The sequence below is a fragment of the Eptatretus burgeri genome, chromosome 4 (genome assembly GCF_056783735.1).
Source record: "Eptatretus burgeri isolate ZD-2024b chromosome 4, Ebu_testis_v1, whole genome shotgun sequence".
NCBI lineage: Eukaryota > Metazoa > Chordata > Myxini > Myxiniformes > Myxinidae > Eptatretus > Eptatretus burgeri.
The window spans coordinates 23,472,084-23,489,730 of NC_140964.1; the positions used below are offsets into that span (position 1 = coordinate 23,472,084).

Below are 17,647 nucleotides of genomic sequence, written 5' to 3' on the forward strand. Positions count from 1 at the left end.
TGATTTTAACCCATTCTGCTGTGTTAATTACATAGTACTCTCTGTGGCGAGATGGGTTTACATGTATGCAATGTTTAGCCGATATGCTTTAGCACAGTGATGTGATTGATCTTAAGCATTCCTGATTCTGGAGTGCTTTTATTTTGACATCTGTAACTTTATTTTGAAGTTGAATTGAACTTGTCATCATTTGTTTAAATTGTAAATGAGTACAGGTGAAGAACCACTAGTCATGTTTGATGTAAGAAGTGATGAACACACACAGAGGAATGATGAGGAGGTACATCACTGATTGAGAACCGAAACCCACCGATGACTATGCCGAATGGAAGTTACTTCAGCGTAAACATAATTTGAAATCGGCCATTATGAACTGGTGCAAGAGTGCAAGAAGCATGGAAAGACTTGTCAGATTCAAGTGATTTGGACATTATTAAACAAAAACGAGATGTTCTCGAGAGATACATTTATGACGTTTCAAAGGCACATGATCTACTTGGTCAGTTAACACCATCTAGAAGCATGTATCCAGATACTGACTTGTACTCTCAACCCATGGAACAGGATAGCTACCATCTGTCCAAATCTATTGCAGACCAACATTATGGCAGAAAGGGACTCCCTGGTTTCTGAAGGGAGTCAAGCTTCTTCCAAATCTCATGTTATGCTTGGTGCAAACCCACCACAGCACATCACTCAAAGAACACCATTCCGACTGTGAAGCACGGTCGTGGCAGCATCATGTGATGGGGATGTTTCTCATCAGCTGGGACTGGGACACTTGTGTGGACAGAAGGGAAAATGGATGCAGCAAAATACAGAAAATCCGAGAGGAAAACCTACTCCCTCTGCAATAAAGCTGAAATTGGGATGGAAGTTCACTTTTCAGCATGACAACAACCTGAAGCACAAAGCCAAAGCCACACTGGAGTGGCTAAGGGACAAAAAGATAAATGTCTGTGAGTGGCCCAGTCAGAGCCCCAACCTAAATCCAATCGAAAATTTGTGGCCTGACTTGAAGATCACTGTCAATCAACTCTCCCCACACACCTTGACTGAGGTTGAACAGTTTTGTGCAGAAGAATGGGAAAATATTGCCCAATCAAGGTGTGCAAAGTTGGCGAAGACCTATCGCAACAGACTCTCAGCTGAAATTGGTGTCAAAGTTGCTTCCACCAAGTATTAACTCAATGGAGTGGACACTTATTTCCAATCAAGATATTCTAGTTTTGTATTTTTAATTAATTATCTGAAATTTGAAGAATTCGTTTTTCACTTGGAAGTTGTGGGTTATAATGTATAAATAACAGTGGGAAAAGTCTGATGTAATGCAATTTAATTCCAGGCAAAAGGCAACAAAAGGTGAAAAATTTGAAAGGGCAGGTAGACTTTCTATAGGCACTGTATGTAGTACGACTGGTTTGGTCATTTCAGATGGTGTTCACACACTCTACGGCTTTACTATTCAATGAAGTTGAATCTCCTTAGATGATAGCAAGACAGATAACATGTTTTAATAACATTGTACCATTGCTTTAACCTTGAATGAGCAACTAAATATCTTTATTTGAATCATCCTTTTCTGGGGTTTCCCTCAAAGCATCATATCACCATTTCACTGTTACTTCACTTAAAAGTCCATGACATTCTTACTCGTCTGCATCCTTCAAAGCATTGACCACCACCAGCTAGTTACCGAAAAAAGCCCACATTTGTTCATTCCTCCCAGCTCAATACACTTTCAGTCGAATGCCATTATCCCTTGGTCGGGCAACCCAATTTCTAACCAAGAAAAACCTTTTCTTCCTTCTGCTTTTAACATTTTTGAGGACATTTGCAGTTCTCGTACTGCATGAAATGCATTTGGTGATATTCACACCCAGGCTGAATTTCATCCTGATGACTTTGGGACTAAAAAGTGCATGTTTAGTGGCAAACTTAAAGATACATGCTTTTGGAAAAAAAGGCAATAGCTTACTTCCCAAATCGTAACTGTGGAAATATCGCAGAGATCAACTAGAGTCTAGAACGGGCACTCGGTAGAGTGCGTACCTCTGCCAGGCTCAACAGTTTACGTTTCGTATCCCATTGATAGGCTGTTAGGGTTAGGAGCTGGATCCAGACCAGTCGGTCTTGTCACACACCAAAATCTAATCGACTGGTTCTTGTCACCTACCCAACTCACCCACAATTTTTTTTTTATCATAACTCGTCCACAACTTTCTGAGATAGCATGCCATATATTGTTATTGGCCCCATCTCTCAATGATGAAGAATCGCTTATAAAATTCTCGTATCCCGATCCGGATCATCACCAAAATCTAATCAATTCGTCCTTGTCACACACCCAACCTGTCCACAACTTTTTGAGATATCCTGCTCACAAATGAGACAGACAAACAGACAGACCAGGGTGAAAACATAACCTCTGCCAACCTTCGGTGGTGGAGTTAACAATGACAAAAGAGGGTTGATCAGTAAGTCGGTGGCCAAACTGAGAAGCTGAGCAAGTAGTACTAGTACTTCTTCAATGGCCTAAATTGTTCCCACCATCTTTGGGGATCGGCAAGGGAACGTTTTTGGCCCTTCTCTTACAAACCTACTGGCCAGACCTCACGTTCGGCTTTAGCTGGCAGGAATTTTCAATTTGTTCACGGTGTAGCGATAACTCGCCTACTCTTCGGGAAGCACACCTTGGCATCTTGAATGCCCACCAATTACCCAGTGCTGGCAGATGGGGCCTCCAGTTGACCACCCTTCCAAAGGACAGTGCACACATTGATCGCTCGTACTGCATGCAAAACACAAGGGTGACTTTATATGTGGGTCAACATTTGAAGTAGATCACTCAAAAGTGAGTGTGCATACCTTTAAGCTGTCATGCCAACACAGAAGTTCAAAATAAAACGATGATTGTTCATTCACTTAAAGAAAATATAATGGGGTCAAAAATATTTTGTAAAAGTATAACATATCAAAAACAAAGTAAAAGAGCAATCAGAGATTACAGACCCTCACCAGGACTTGTTTTGTGTGGTGTTTCTGTAGTTTTGTGTGGCACATTTTGTGTGGCATTTGTGTACTGGTTTGTTACGTAATTAATTGGAGACATAACTAGAACTGCCACTTTATAACTGCTGGCAGTGATGACTGGGTACGAAGAAGTCCCGCTTTGATCGGACACCTGACCCTGACCCATGGCGGTTATTACTATTCAATTGAATTTAGAATGGGATTAAAATAAATTCTATTCAAACCAAATGGAAGACCATAAAGGTACAATCCTGCATTGGAGTAATTAGAAGGAAGCCAAACAAGCAAAAAGCAAAGATGAAGTCAGAAGGAGGAACCCGGATAGGATTCACATTTCAGCTGCTACTCCTCTACCCTCAAACCCCCTGTTCTTCATTGTATGGCCCGTGAGCCACTGGCAGCCCCTGGTGGCCTAAAGTCCAACGTGTGGCCGATAATACAAAAATGTGAAAATACCCCCCTCATAATCCACCATAAATTTAATCAAATTGACCCAATGGTTCCAAATGAGTGTTCCAACGCGAAACATAAAAGTAACATAACTACTCAGGATATGGTTGCAGTATTCAAACAATTCTGCTTGCAGCCCAGTTAACCACAAAGAAGAAGAATATGTGATGGCAGGGTCTCATAGCAGCCATTATGGCATCCTGCAGGTGGCTCTCACACTGATGACTTATTGGCAAAAGTGCCCCCCCCTCTAAAAAAATAGTGAAGATCACTGCTCAAACGAATCCAGGCACAAACAAGTGAACAAAGTCAAAAAAAAATCAAAAACCCTGATAAAAAATAAATAAATAATTCTGGCTGCCAGACCATGTGCCCGATCAGGTTGAAATTTATAACATTTATTCCCCGTCACTACGAGATCATAACTGTGAAGTTTCACATCGAGTGATTAAGCAGTTCCAGAGAAAAACATTATTGAATATTTTTCCTCAATCCAATATGGCTGCCAAACCACGTGACTTAATTATTTGTGAATACCCTCGTTGCCTCAAGGCTTGGGAAACATTTGTGTGATGTTTCCTTTCGATCTGTCCAGCCCTCTGGAGAATAATTTTTATGGGTTTTAGGGTAAATCCAATATGGCTGCCAAACCATGTGACCTATGACATCATATTTGTGAACCTTTTCTTCCTCGTGGATAGGCGGTCATACATGTAAAGTTTTCGTCGATCTGTTCAGCCATTTCAGTGGATGATTTTTGAAGTTTTAATTTTTAAAAGCAATATGGCTGCCGAATCACGTCACCGATGAAGTCATCAAATTTTTTTCTGTAGACCATTTTATCCCAAGATCACCCTCAAAGATTTTTCATACTGATCAGATGAAGTGTTCTATGTATGCAATTATGACATCATAATGAAGGCACCTATGACATTATAAAAATCACACTTATCCCCCATGAGTACGACTTGCTGAGCGCCAAGTTTCAATTTTTTCCTTGGTGCGGTTTCAGATAGAGGTCCAAATTTTTTTCTATTTTTCCAACATGGCTGCCACAACACGTGACCTATGATGTCATAATTATCATCAAACCACTCTACATGAGTAGTCAGTCGCTCCTATGTTGAAAACCTAATTTCAATCCAACAATTGGTTGTGGAGAAAAACACTAAAGTTCTGTGTAGACAAACAAACAGACAGACAGACAGACAAACAAACAAATGGACTCAAATGCAATACCCAATCCTTCAGCAACGGTAACACAAGCTTCGTCAATATCAGTTTTAATCAAAAGTCTTGTTTCGAACAATCTGCATAACGAGGAGACCACAAGTTGAATGGCTGTGATGGACCTAATGGCCCTTTATGGATGATCTCGTTGTATGATACTTTTACTATCCTGGATGACAGCATGTAACAGATTTGCAATGATGCAACACCACATTCGGTGATGTCCTTAACAATCCTGCAATGGCTATATTCTTCATTCTTACCGTAAATGATACATGTGAACTAGCCCAATGTGACTGCTCTACCTGGGTTTAGTAGCTGTCCATTGGTCAGCTTAAGGGAATTGTATTGGCTGCACTAACCCTGCCAGCAAGTTGGGACGTTATATGAATTCCAAAATAAATTGACCTTCCAGCTGTGGCTAAAAATAATGTATTTCAGTGAGCAAAGGACAGCGAGAGTGGTTTTTAGATTATAATAATAACACTTACATTGCATCACAAATTCATTTGGCTAGGCAATATATTATTAAAGTTAATCCCAGGGAAGGCTTTGTTTTCTCTCAACTCTTCCTAGACATCCTGTCAACTTTCATTTCAGTTAATCCAGCGAAAGCAATTCATGGTAGAACTTAGTTCTTACAGTCTGCCTTATTTCCCTGTTCGAACTCAAGAGTGAACTGGATGCCACTTCTGTTTGTTGCTTCTATCCCTGTCGTACTCTTCTCTGCAATTGATCAAGCTTCATGCTTCTTTACACATCCATGTTATCCAAATCATACATCATTCATCCATAATTCATATTGCAATGTTATTGCGTACACCCAACTTACTGGGAGATTCATATTCCTTGTCGCAGGAATACAGTTTAATGACCTATCCACAAGCTGTAGGTGAAGGTCAGTTGAATGAAGTCAAAGCAATGAATAACTTCAGGCTCGAAATGTAGGCTAACTCGTAAAGAACAAGTGCAATAAAGGCTTTAAACAGATTGGACCCGGTGCTTCATTAAAACAGATGCATTCGAGGTACTGTGCAAACAATGTTCAGTAACTATTTGTCAGTGTCGAAAAGAAAGCCTTCATTGCCAACCCCTTGGCAACTTCCATCCAAAACAATCACCGAAACAACACAGAATCTCCAACAAGGGACGATTTCTGAAAAGTCCCTCGAGTTGCATCATACTATCTAAAATCCTGAGAAAGCTCTGCCCCATCATCGGCAGTGTGGAACTGCCGACCCGATGGCATCATCTCCTGCAAAGATGGGAGTATCATGAAGTAATGACGTGAAAAACAATAACTCATATGTCACAACTCCAAGTCATGCATGGCTCCTGACTTAAATGACCTCAGCTGCTGCAGTACATATTTTAAACAAGCAAACACAACCCATCGCTTCGCTGACGGGAGGTATTATGGAGGGGGGGCTGAGAGAGGAGGGAGGGGAGGGCTAGAGAGGAAGAGAGGGGAGAGAGAAGAGGCAGGAGGGAAGGGAAGCTAGGAAGGGGGAAGAGCGAGGACAGGTGGGGGGGGAGGTGGGTAGAGCTATGCCTCATAAAATGTTGCTATACCATGGGAGAGAGAGAGGGGGGGGGGAGAGAGAGAGATATATATATATATATATATATATATATATATATATATATATATATATATATATATATATATATATATATATATATATATAGAAAAAACATGAGAGAGAAGTGAGGGGTGGAGGTGGAGTTTGTAAAGAGAATGATATGTTTTCTTTAATGACCAAACACACACACACACACAAAACAAACTCATGTCTGAACAGCTGTACAAAAAGCACAACAGAGTTTATAATGTAATCTGCTGGCACATCTGCAAAAACTTTGATGTCCCAGTTCCAGAAAATTTGTGGGAATATGAACCAAAAGGTCAGGAGGAACAGTCTCATGGAAACCTATCAACAAAGTCAATTCCGATTGGGGGTTCTCCACTGATGCATCATCACCTCCCAATGGTTTGGGTTGGAAAGCCTGTTCAGTGTTCAGCTCTCCAATTGGAGGTTGCAGAGTCTGAGGCAGAGCACCTAAAGCTGTTGAAGAATTCTCTTCATCATTATCTATGATCGTGAGATGAGTTGATATCTTAAACGCATCTACTCAATATCTTAAACGCGTCGACATTATACTGTTCACCACAGTTTATATTCTCAATCAAATGCTGTCCAATAGCAGACACACACGACGTTGGGATTGATGCTGGGACCTTCCTACAAGCACGTATCGGCTGTATTTGTGTACCAACAGTGTTTTTCCTGATGGACAAAGGGACAGACTGTTTGATTCTGTCAGTCAGAATCTGGGTAGTTCTGCCTACATACCGAGCATCATGCCGGCACTTGAACTCATAAGTAATATTGCTAAGTTTTGAGGCAAGCAGAACATCCTTCTTAACTGCAGGAATCAGACGTCGAGAGGTGAAAATCACTCTTGGACGAACAGCCAGATACGTATTTGAGACACATCTTTTGATTTGTTCCTCATATCTTTGTGACATTTTCCCTTTCCAAGGAATCTTGATGTAGATCGAGCACACTTTTCAGGATCCATCTTCCGTTCGACTTTCGCAGTGAGGAATTTGTGCATAAACCTCCTGATGATATACTCAGGATATCCATTCTCACCGAGGATGCCGGCAATCTTGTCCTTCTCTGTCTGAAGCTTGGAGTTGGAACATATCCTCTTCACTCGACTCACTAATACATTGATCAAACCAATCTTGTATCTCATTGAACTAGAAGAGTCCCATCGAGTATACTGGCCAGTGAAAGTGGGCTTTCTATAGATGAACGTAGTAAATGATTTTGTAGATCTCTCTACGAAGAGGTCCAGAAAGGGTAAGCAACCAGAACGTTCCAATTCCGTCGTGAACTTGAGGGCAGAATGAAGAGAATTCAATTCATTCAAGAAGCGTTCACAGACTTCACAAGATTCAAGCAGGCAAAATATGTCATCCACATATCTGTAATTTAGATGTGGGATTGAGATACCTGCAACTTGGTCAACTTCTGCAGTTCGTGATAGCCAACAAAAATGTTTGCTAACGTTGGGCCAAAAGGAGAGCCCATGGCCACCCCATCAATTTGGCCGAACATATTGTTAATAAAGTTAAACTCGACATCTCTTGGAGCCATGTTCATCAATTCCATGAAGACAGATTCAGAAATGGGTGGATGCTCAAGTTCCATGTGATACAGCAAACGTGCACATATATCAATGGTCTCTGTCAAAGGGACATTTGTAAACTGGCTATCAATGTCAAAAGAACGCATTACATTCTCCAAACCAGTGGGACACGTCTCCCTTATGGCATCAGCAAAAGTGAAAGAATCTTTGATGACGAACCTGGAGACCAACTCAAACACTGGTTGCAGTAACTCTCCCAGCCAATTCGCAAGCTGATGATGGGCAGAGCCGACCATGGACAGAATTGGTCTCAGTGGAACATGCTGCTTGTGAATCTTTGGTACACCGTACATTCTCGGACGAAGAGAACCTGCCGGCTTGATCCTCTTGTAATATTCCCTCGACAGTTCACCATGTTTATACAGTTGGAGCAACCTCTTACCAATTTGATTCTCCAAGCGTGACGTACAGTCATGTGTATCCACACTTCCCAGCTGTCGAAACTTGCACTGATCCTGTAGGATAACCAACATTTTGTTCATGTAGTCCACCTGGTTTAAAATAACCACACCAGAGCCTTTGTCAGGTTTACAGAAGTGGATTTCAGAGTTTCTTCTTAAATTCTTCATGGCAGTAATGCATTCCCTTTGAAAATATAAGTCAGAAAGGTCGTTTGGAGCCCCACAGTAGGCATATGCTAAATCACAAAGTCTTGCCTTCATCACCTGATCTTCTTCAATGGAGACTCCATAATGTTTACTCAACTGCAGTCATCAATCATTGCGAAATATCTACACAGAGGTTCAGTGTCAAAGAAGGACAAAAAATCCCATACATGCCACCACTCTGTTTGCAAAGCGCGACGTAGACCCGACGATCGACATTGTGTTCTCCCAAGTTCATCCTACAAAAACTTGCACTCAACAGATGGACTTGATCTCATTCTGGAATGTTGAATTCTTGTCTGAATAAATACAGGAACAACCTCATAGTGCAGATAGGCCTGGAGATATCTCTCGGTCAACTTGCCTGTCCTACATTTTCATGCAGACCCCATGTTTTGTAACCCCATGCTTATTTGTGCAAACAAGAAGAGGAACACCAACTCGTCTCCCGATCACAGATATTGATGAAGAGGATTCTGCAACAGCCTGAGGTGTGCTCTGCCTCAGACTCTGCAACCTCCAATTGGAGAGCTGAACACTGAACAGCCTCTTCGCACCCAGACCATCAGGAGGTGATTATGCATCAGGAGAGAGCGTCCAATCAGAATTGACTTTGTTGATAGGTGTCTATTAGACTGTTCTTCTACCTTTCCTCATTCACTTTGTGCGAATTTCACCTGATCAGAGCACAACGAAAAGCTTTGTGGTTTTCTTCTTACTCTGTTTTATGGTAATGTCCTTCAAAATGTCTCTGTTTATGTGTATATTGAAGTTTTGTAGAACCAAGCATCTTTAAAAAAATCACATTTCGAAAAAATTAAGAAAATAATTTGTGAAGAAGGCAAGAAAAACGGTGAGGAGGAAGAGAAAAAGTGGAAATACAGTGGAGGGAAGAACATTTACATCATTTCTACATACATACCTTACTCATATATGCAGAACATTCAAAACATACGATGAACGAGAAACTCAAGACAGTCCAAGACATGTCAATATATTTAAAGCAGTAAACGTCATAACCACAGCATGCATAATGCTGAAAGATACCTCATTTAAGAGCTCTTGGGACCAGACAGTGCATGTCTGAGGTCGACAAATATTGATGTTCATGCAATTTAGAATTATGTGGATCTTTGTGCCGAGGCTGCGCACATGGGCTCAGAGTCTCTGGTTCACACACCTTCCAGAAGTAAAAGACAATATGACCACAAACTATTCAGTCAATTCTGTTTAATGTATAATTACCTTTTTGTCCAATTACTTTACCGAGAAACCTTTACAATCTTAACAGTTAGTGTTCGCTAAAATCATGAGGAAGTCAAACTTGAATGACATGGAGGCTGGAGTCAGGATTAGAGGAAGATGTGTCAATAATCGAAGGTATGATGATGATACCACTCTGTTGGCAGAAAGTAAAAAGGGCTTGATGAAACTGCTGAAGACAGTGAAGAAGGAAAGTGAAAAAGCTGGTCTTTATTTAAACCTAAAAAAAACACTAAAATCTTGTTAAATGAGAAAGATCGACATGTTCAGATTAGGAGATGATGGTGTGAAATCGTGGAATGTTTCATTTTCCTGGGTTCAAATCTTGCAATAAGTGGATAATGTGAAGGAGAAATTAATAGATGGTTCGCGTTGGGGAGAACAGCAATGTCAGGATTGACAAAGATATGAAAAGACAAAGATTCAAACCAAAATGAGGCTGCTGAATGCTCTGGTATTTCCAGTTGTAATATATGGATGTGAGTGTTGGACATTGAAACATCAAGAAATTAATAAGACTGACAGTTTTGAAATGTGGTGTTGGAAACAAATGTTAAAAATCCCATGGACTACAAGAAGAACAAACAAATGAGTGCTTGAAGAAACTAGAACGCCATTCAATAGAGCGCATACCTTTCACCAGGCTGAACAGTTTAGGTTTACGTCCTGTTGCGAGGCCGCATCCTCATCAAAATCGAATCAATTCGTCCTTGAAAAACACTCAACCTGTCCACCAAGTTTCGTCCGAATCTGACCACAACGCTTTGAAATATCCTGCTCACAAACAGACAGACAGATAGACAGGGGTGAAAACACAACTTCATTCATCTTCAATGTCGGAGGTAATTAGACCACCATGCACATTAAAAGTTCTGATGATAAAATAGGAACTTACATGATCCATAGAAACAATGAAAGTCTAGAGAAATCAACCATGGTGGGTACAGTTGAGGGAAGAGTAGATAGAGGCTGACTTTGTATGCACTGGATGGATGAGGCTGCAACCAAGCTGTCTCTGCCACAGCTTCAGAAAGCAGTGCTGGATTAGGGATATTTGGAGAAATTTGATCATGAAAGTCACCAGAAATCGGACAAGTCTTCATGTAACGAGACTACTCGAAAATTTACAAACCCACACTGAGTGCAATGTAAAACATCATGTGAATAAAAATTACATTTTCATCCACGTTGATGAACTATTACAAGATGAATTAAATGATTACAAGATGAACTAGAGGGGGAGCACTCGGGAGAGTGCAAAACCTCCACCGCCAATACTGCTGGGTCACTCAAGTGAACCTTATATCTTATTCATTAAATATGATGTCAACAGTGCTGACAGTTATAGTTCTTTTCTCCAACATTTTTTTTTTGGGGGGAGGGGGGGTTGGAAATCACTTAAAACATGTAGAAATGCAAAAAAAAGAAATCGAAATTTTGTTGAAAAGTTGCAAAAAACATTTTCTTCTCCAACAATTATTTTTTGGGGGGGGGGGGTTGGAAATCACTTAAAACATGTAGAAATGCAAAAAATTTTTTTTTCTCTAATTTTTTTTTTTGGGGGGGTAACAATTTGGGGGGGGTGGAAATCACTTAAAACATGTAGAAATGCAAAAAATATATTTTTCTCTAACAATTTTTTTTTGGGGGGGGGTAACAATTTCTTTTTGGAGGGGTTGGAAATCACTTAAAACATGTAGAAATGCAAAACAAAAAATTTCTTTTGGGGGGAGGGGGTTGGAAATCAAAAAACATGTAGAAATTCAAAAAAAATTCTCTACTTTTTTGGGGGGTAACAATTTTTGGGGGTTGGAAATCACTTAAAACATGTAGAACTGCAAAAAAAATTATCTATTTTTTTGGGGGGGTATCAATTTTTTTGAGGGGGGGGTTGGAAATCACTTAAAACATGTAGAAATGCAAAAAAAATTCTCTTTTTTGGGGGGGGGGGGTTGGAAATCACTTAAAATATGTAGAAATGCAAAAAAAAAATTCTCTAACAATTTTTTTGGGGGGGGGGGACCAAGTCCAAAATTTAATGGCATGATCCTTGGACCATACCTAATCCCCCACCAATTTTCATCGAAATCCGTCAAGGAGTTTTTCCGTAATACTGTTCACAAACAAACAAACAAACAAGCAGAAAGGGGTGAAAACAGTAACCTCCATCCATCTTCGAAAATGGCGAAGGTTAACTAGAGAGTTCCTAGAACATCTTATCCCACGTGATCTTCAGAAAAAAGGATATGGGCGGGGGTCTGTAAGCAGCAAATTTGATTGGCCGAGAATGCCGTAATATTTGTTCAAGTATTGATAAACTAAAGGTTTTTGAAAGTGCCAACAGCACAATTTGTGTGTAATTTACTGTGTAATTTACTGTGTAATTCAATGAAATAAAATTAAGATTTCAAGAGTTGTAGAAAAATGAATATTTTTATTGGAAGTTAACCACTAATGCTGTCGCGTCTTTGACACCACCTTATTTAACACAATGCATTAGTTATTCGTGCCTGTTGTTTGTGTCCTTTATGACGTTGCTGAAAACAGGAAGTTTCCTGTTTGGAATGATTTTAAATTTTGCTTGACTGCAAGACAGGCAGACAGAAAAAAAAATACACCTTAGTTCTCTCTGCACATTCGCAATCGGGACTAATTCAGAGCCAAAGTAGTATTGCAAAACTACAGATTCGTTTTCCGATCCGAAAATATAACAATCAATTGAAATTAAGTAGGTCCTCGATCAAAAGCTGACGTCTGTATAGACAGATGGACAGACAGACAAAGTGAACCAATTGTTTAACCTCGCTTTTTCGCTTTGCGGCGTGGGGAAACAACGGAAGAAAAAAACCCAAAACTGAACAGAACATGGATCAAAGTATGTTAAACAGAGTGAGAAAGAAGGATAAACTGACGTTTCGGGTGTTTACCTTTCATCAGAGAAAAATAGGAAGACGATATAGAGGGGAAAGGTTGTTCTCGAGTGGGTGTAAATGAGCAATATGTGCATCAGAGCTTCATCAGGGATCAGGGAACACCTTGGGTGGGAATGATTCATTTGGACACCTCACAAAAGGAAGAATCATGGTTCGGGAGTGAAAAGGCAAAGCTGACAAGAGGGTTTCTGGGGGGAAAAAGTGGGAAGATAATAATTTCCTTGGGATTTCTGTGGAAATATTTTTTCTGATCTTTGTCTCGGTTTCCATTTATACCTTTATCCTCACTTATTTTCCATGTTGCTGTTCCTGTTTCTACTTTTATTAATATCTACCTGACTTCTTTCTTTCTTTCGCAGAAAACTAACGGACCTCTGCGAGCTTGTACATGTTGCTGCGTTTGAGCCTGGAAGTAACTGCTGAAATCTACCTGTCCAGGTTCTTCCCGACATTTTTGTTCTTTGTTCCTTTCACATTTCTTTCTCTTTCTTTTTGTTTCACAATTCTCTTTATTCATTCCAATTCTTGCTTTTTCCTCTCTTTCATCTATTTTACTTTCTATTCCTCTCTTTTGTTGTCTATCTCTTAAGGAGAAGTGAATTATTGCAGAAATTTTTTCTATAAAGCTCACTTGGCTGCACCTGGATGCGTTTGAGGGTTTGGGAATAGCAGCTGAAACCCGAATCCTATCCAGCTTCCTCCTGATGACTCCATCTTTGCTTTTTTTACTTTTTCGGGTTCCTTGTTGGTCTTCCATTTCATTTCATTTTAAACTCTTGACATCATGATGTCATGCAACGTACTTTTGCCATTTTCTTCTTCTTTCGTATGCAGCACGTGGCTGTCGTTTGCCATCATTTTGCTGGGAACTGTGAGAGTGCTGTTCAGCTGATGCAGTGACCCCTGTAGGTTAGTGCAGGAATTTGGAGTTTGGCAAAGGTAGGGTGTCAGTGATAAATCGCCTTCTCTCTGTGAAGGACACCATAATGTCTTTAATGTCCACCAATTAAAATGAGCAGACGGTACACCCAGTTTAACGTCCGTCTGAGGGATGGCACACACACTGATGAATCACCATTCCTGAGAAACACAAAGGATGACAGCTTTTAGCTCAGCCGAAATTCAAACCCTGGATAGATGGATCAGAGGTGAGTGTGCGTACCTCTAGGCCACCCTGTCATCCCACTTTTATCTCATTTTGTAAGTATCTCAGTTAGGAAAGGAAAGGCAAATATTTCCGCAGCAGATGAGCGTTATCGACATTAATAAACACAGCAATGACATTAACTACCGATCGTGACACATTTTACGTATCAAAAAGTCATTCCTTGAAAGCATTGATTCAAAGACCCAAGTAATGCAAAAGTTAAATCGATACTTCGCAGTAAGTGAAAACCAATACTGGTATGAGCCGAGTCAGGCTGGCGTAGTAATGAATAGAAATGATCATTCTGAATAAACCAAATAGCTTTGCAATATAAATCGGTTTTCCTTACCGACTGTCCTAATTGCTTGTAACACACAAAGTGCCTCCACTTACTTTGAGTGATGGGCCTTGTATTACTCGTCATTCTGCATTGAGCTCAGTCGGCCAGAGTATTCCCATGTACCAATGTACTCTACAGAATCTCACTTGGAAAATGTACATTTTGCACACATCCTATAATACCAAAAATCTGTTATGGATTCCCTAAATTTTGTGATCACATTTGCTTGGCGGAAGCCGTGATTGCACGTTACAACCTTTTTTTCTTTTTTTTTCTTAAAGCAAGGACAATAGAAGAATGGAGGAGTTTGTACGTACATTGATACATGCAGTGGATTCCAAGAAAATGCTAGCCATAGATATTAACTTTCCCTGACAACTCACAACCAAATATTAGCTTTGGAGTATATCTTTCAGCAAAATTCCTGATATTGCATTTTTATATCCAGAAAAATCATTGCTATGACAATTAATAACACAGTAACAAAATGGTTAAACCGAGCAGAAGTAAGGTGTAAAAAAAGAAAAAAGCAATCACTCGTCGAGTGCCACTTGGTGAAACGGAACGGCACTGGGTAGAGCACATACCTCCGCCAGGCTGAATAGTTTACATTTTGTATGCCACTGATAGGTCGGATCTGAATCCGGACCTCAACCAAAATCGAATCAGCTTGTTCCTGTCACCTAACCAACTCATCCACCTAGTTTTGTCATAACCCATCCACAACTTTTTGAGGTCTCATGTGATACATAGTTTTTAGCCCCCAACTCTCAGTGGTGAAGATCACTTGAAAAACTCTCGGATCCGGATTTGAATTATCACAAGAATCGAATCAATTCGTCCGTGTCACACTCCCAACCTGTTCACAAACTTTTTCTTGAAACCATCCATAACCTTTTGAGATATTGTGTTACATATCGTTTTTGGCCCTATCTCTCAAAGGCCCTATCTCAAGTTGTGGGTTACGATCTGTTAATAAAGGTGGAAAAAGTCTGAAATTAATGCAATTTAATTCCTGGCTTTAAGGCAACAAAAGGTGAAAAATTTGAAAGTGGGTGTAGACTTTCTTTTGGCACTGTGTATATATATATATATATATATATATATATATATATATATATATATATATATATATATATATATATATATATATATATACATAGAATGTTAACATTAAAATAAATATGTAAATACAATAAATACAGTGTAAAAAACAAAAACACAAGAGTTTTACTTTTACTTTTAAAAGTTTTACTTTTACTTTTAAAATTGTAAAGTTTTACTTTACAATTTTTAAAATTGACCAAGTTTACCGACGACTATAATGGAATCGATTCTGTCTCTCTCAACTTTTAAATTCCGATTCCATTATAGTAGTCGGTAAACTTGGTCAATACGTGATTATGCCAACAAGATTCGCCGGCCATGAAATGAAAATGTTTATTACTGCTCTTGGGCCTTACTGGCTTTAAATGCAGTGAATAATAATAATACCGTGGCGAAATTACCTTGTGAGCGAATTACTGTGACTGAATTACCGTGACCAAATTACCTCGTGACCGAATTACTGTGACCAAATTACCTTGTGACCGTTTTACCGTGACCAAATTACCTTTTGACCATTTTACCGTGACCAAGTTTCCCGTGACCAAATTTCCTATGACCAAATTACCTACATTCCCATACTATGTACTCATTCATACTGGACTCTACCGTAAATAGAAAACACAAGACTTAGCTCAAGATGATGCTATTAGAGCAGGGAGGGTAGACAGGAGTGGGGGAAGGATGAGTGGGGAAAAGGTGAGTGTGGGAAAAGTGAGTGGTGAAGGGGTGAGCAGGGAAGCGGTAAGCAGGAAAAAGTTGATTCAGTGTACAGAAAAGTAGCATTAGCTTTACGACGAAGGCACCTGCAGTGATGCCCCAACCCACAATGGAGAATGGTAACACGATCCTTCAATCAGAATCTCTTGAACTTTGATCTTCCCTGCTTGGAAAGCAAGATATGAGAATGAGCATTGGTCTTGCAGAATAATCCTGTTTTGTCAGTGTTAAAATCCTTTATATTTTTTGGGATACAAAGTCAAGGCTGTTCCATCAAAAATCCCTTTGCCTCAATTTGTTTCATGAGCTGTGCATGGGAATGCATGTTTGTGAATGGGGGTTCGAATTCACGTGTCAGAAATAATGGTTTGAGAATCGGGTTCGAATCCAGAGTTGGAAAATGAAGGCTCATAACAGGAGGTAATCGTTCACGCGTAGACATGGGACGTAAATCTTCCCCGCTTGGAGAGCAAGATACGAGGTATGGCATCGTGCTCCAGAATAATCCCATCTCGTTGGTGTTAAAAACCTGCTCTGTCATAACCTGCTCTGAAATTTAAATTCCAGACAAGGTATTGTCATCATGCACCATCCGTCTGTCTGTCAGTCTGTCCATCCGTCTCCCATTTTAACTTCTCCAGCTGAACCGCTGGGCTGACCTGGCGGAAATCTTGCAGCAATGTTGCCCTCCTGGATGGTAATAGAGATTTTAAAGATCGTTACAGTCACGTGACTTTAAGTCTGCCAAAATGGCCGACTTAGTAAATTTCTTCAAAAATCTTCTTCTCCAGACCCACCAGTCAGAATGCTACCAAACTTGAGTGGCATTAGGACAGGGTCGTGATGGTAAATTACGGAGGTCATGCCGGTCAAGTGACCAGAAGTGCATCAAAATGTCGGATTTAGTAAATTTTATGCAAAAGATCGTGTATATTCCTTCAAAAGTCTTCCTCTCCAGAACAACCAGTCAGAATGCTAGCAAATTTGGGTTCGGGACAGATAAGCTACAGGTCCAGTGGTCCTATTTTTAGATCCACGTGGACGATCTCTAAGTCTTACTCACGTTGTTGTTCTTGTGGACTTTTTTGTTTCACAGATTACAGTTTTCATTGAAACTTCCTGAAACTTGGCGTATATATGTATAAATATCATGCGCAGATAGTATCGATCTCCGATTTTGAAAATTCCTCCTAGAAAAAAAGTTATGACTTCAAAATATCTCCGCTGATGGAAATCGCCGAAAAAATTATCTCTGAAACGAGGCAAGTTTTTTGAATTCTGCTTACGGAAATCGAACAGGGCATTAGCAGAGATGAATTACTGCACATATTATACATCACTATGACGTCATATCAATTTTTATGACGTCATTCCTATTTTTTGTTTTTTGTTTCATTTGTTTTTTAAAGCCTACAGTTTTCATCGAAACTTCCTGACACTTGGCATATATATGTAAAAATACCCTGCGCAGACAGTAACCATCTCCGATTTTGAAAATTCCTCCTAGAAAAAAAGTTATGACGTCAAAATATCTCCGCTAATGGAAATCGCCAAAAAAATTATCTCCGAAACTTGGCAAGCTTTTTGAATTCTGTTTGCAGGA

At 39.8% G+C, this 17,647-nt stretch overlaps 1 long non-coding RNA gene across 1 annotated transcript in view; it reads left to right on the plus strand.

Moving 5' to 3' along the window:
* LOC147027626 (uncharacterized) overlaps positions 1-17,647 on the plus strand; it is a 52,262-nt gene that overhangs the window by 15,941 nt on the left and 18,674 nt on the right. The window contains exon 2 of the long non-coding RNA XR_015057141.1: positions 13,093-13,171. This is a non-coding gene — a long non-coding RNA (uncharacterized LOC147027626). The remainder of the gene's footprint in view (positions 1-13,092; positions 13,172-17,647) is intronic.